The following is a 3,329-nucleotide window of genomic DNA, read 5'->3' on the forward strand; positions in this document are numbered from 1 at the left end:
AAATAGGTCCAAGTAGATGAGTCATGCCAAATACTCAGGCTATTGGAGCCATCAAAGTGAATTTAGAACACTTTGGAAATATTGGAAAAAGAGCTTGTAGTAAATTATTTAAAATACAAATAAAAACCAATGTATTATCTCAATTGATCTTGATATTTTAGACTGGCCGGAGGCCGTATTTCTACACTTCGGTGTTATTGAGATTCAACTGTTGGGTTACCGAATATCCGGGGACGGAATCATGATCGATCCCGGGAAGGTCGGATACTTGCTAGACTAAAGAAATCCTACCACGGGTAAAGATGTTAACAGCAAGTGCAGATTCGTCAACTTTTTGTTTGACGGAGTACCACACCTGGCAAGTTATTTGAAGCCCTTTGGACATTTAAGATGTCATAAAGGCAAAATCGGTGCGCTGTGGACCAAAGACTGTGATGACGCATTTAAGCAGCTCAAAACAGTGGTTCAGCAGGCAATGGTATTCCATTCATGGTAGCAACAAACGCGTCCGACATGGCACTCGGCGGCGTCTTGTATCAAATGATTGATGGGAAACCAAGATATGTACAGTTCTTTAGCAAGGCTATGAATTCGTCTCAGATCAATTACCCAACCGTGCAACAAGAGCTTTTGGCTATTGTTACTGCACTCACTCATTTTAAGGACTATCCATATGGCACGCACTTTAACGTGCTGTGTGATCAGAAGTCATTGCAACACCTAAAGGACATGAAACCTAACTCACAGTTAGTCAGTCGGTGGCATGACACGATCGCGGAATTTTCTTTCGGCATATCACATATACCGGGTATTCACAATCACTTTCCCGACATATTGTCTCGCTTCGTACCAGACTTTAACAAGATGGATAGAGAGTTACTAGCTACAAATTGGATGGCCAATCCTAGGTGGTTTAAGATCGCTGACAACATATATGGACCACATACCATAGATATGTTTGCCGCTCATCATAATGCGCAACTGTCGAGGTACCGGACACTGGAACATCCGGAAGGAGACGGATTCCAGATAGAGTCTCACGAGAATGCCTGGGCAAATCCCCCATGGCTATTAATACCACAGTTACTAAATTATGTACATATTCAAGATGCTACCATCACGTTGTGTTGTCCCCTAAGACACTCGAATAAAGGGCTACCACAGTTGATCTCAATGATACAATGTGAGCCGATCTATGTGGATAGCGAGGTAGATACTTTTCTTTACCAGGGTACCCGTGCAGTCCAAAAGACGCCTTGGCGACATACTATTATATGTCGAATAGGTCCAGTTGGAACAACCAAGTGGACACCATCCGAGACTTTCAAACAGAAGGTTGAGGAATCCAAGATTCCACTCTTGAATCCTAAGTCTCAATCAGAGACTGGGACAACACAAGCACCTGCAGTATGTGTTACCGAGATACAGCCAAATTCAAAGAAATCAAAGAGGAGCGCAACACTAGCGAAAGCTTCTACAACAAGATACGGTCTGACAGGGAAACTGCATACCAAGCAGAAACTCAATTGATTACGCAATTGATGAATGACTTTCCCGAGGTATATAATCATGTGACTCAACTAATGGATAAATCAAACATTAGTCGGATTCACTATGTAGAAGCTTTAGGCGAGATTGGACAAGACGAGTCTTCGAGTCCAAGTGATGACGCGGTGGAATCCTCACTTCCTGATTTCAATGTAACAAGTAAATCACAGGAGGCGATTCTGAAGTGGTTAAGACAATGTCATGCTCTTAGCACATGGATAAGGTTAGAACTGAGAATGATTGCAAGAGGTACGGAATCGTACACCCAAACCTCAAGCAAAATATATCTCAGGTGTATCACGAATGTAACAACTGCGAAGTTAACCGGATCAAGCGCTACGGATACGCACCTCTACGCAGCGTATCAGAAGACGAGCCGTGGCGCTGGGTTATCATTGATTTGGTTGAGCTACCCACGTCCGAACACACGAAGGATAAATATGTCTGTCACGTGTTTGATGTCGCATCAAGATATAATGTATTGTATCCGCTGAAAGATAAATCGACACAAACTGTGGCTGAGTGCTTATATAAGTGCTTCGCAGATTTCGGCTGGCCAGCTATTGTATGTTCCGACACCGGTAGTGAGTTTACAGGAGATGTCATGACGACACTGTTACTCGTTGTGGGATTATGCCATAAAGTGGGTGTACCTTACAAGCCTCAGACACAAGGTGCAAACGAGGTATGACACAGAAAGATGAAGGAGTTCATGCGAGCAGCACTTCTTGATGATATTGACATGTGGCCGTACTCAATCAACTGGGTACAGACACAGATGAACGAATCCCCTGATTCAGTCACTGGTACAACACCCGCTCACTATTTCCCGGGCCGTTATAGTGAATTACAGATCCCCTTCAACAAGGAGTCTCAAGATGATCATGTGTTACAAGAATCTAGGGAAGTGCAAACATGAGGATATGACATATTACACTACGGAGTTCGCCGATGGAGCACAGTATGATCTTCCACCATCAGCATTTGATGATCCTGATGTACTAAAGGCTTTTAATAAGAAGTTTTGCAAACGCTTACACAAAAATAAGGCTGAGGCAGAAATTATCTTACCATTGAATAAGCGACCCGAAGTGGTTATGATCTATCCACAGATATCATACATTCCCAGCTTTAAACAGCATGGAATGTACGTACTCCCAAAGGGCATTAAGAAACGTCCCATCCACCATCGAGGACCACAAGGACCAAAGCCCAAACATAATAGAGTAACCGAGTAACTTAAAACGTCTAAGTATACTTTGTCTAAGAGAATATAACATAAGCATTGAGGCCGTTATATGATCGAACCCCGTTTCGTTTCTTTTCGCTTGTACGATTCATGTGAGCTTTCTGAGTCTATGTGCTAATACCACGTATAAGCCAACATTGGTACTTTCAAGCTGAAGGGGGGGGGGGGAGGGGGCTATGTAAAAATAGCGGGTTCCTAATAGTGGTTGCACAGTTAACGTGTATTATAAACGTATAAACGCATTACCGTTTATACTTATAATACTGGAATACGTTTAACGAATTGGACATGAACAAGAACTGAGAAATTCAAGATTCTGAACATATGACAGTACTCAGTAGAGTATGGGACTCTACTGTGGACAATTAGGTGCTTTTCCAAATATAGATTGGTTTTTCCACTGAAATTAGATTTGTACATAGAATGGGAACGACATCAATCTGACACCTGAAAATGGCACTTTGGGATTTTCTAATTAATGAGATTACCACGAGAGAGGGTCTTAGGCATGAAATGGTTGTTAGTACAAATA

This window comes from Sphaeroforma arctica, assembly GCF_001186125.1.
Source record: "Sphaeroforma arctica JP610 unplaced genomic scaffold supercont1.710, whole genome shotgun sequence".
In the NCBI taxonomy this organism is placed as follows: domain Eukaryota; class Ichthyosporea; order Ichthyophonida; genus Sphaeroforma; species Sphaeroforma arctica.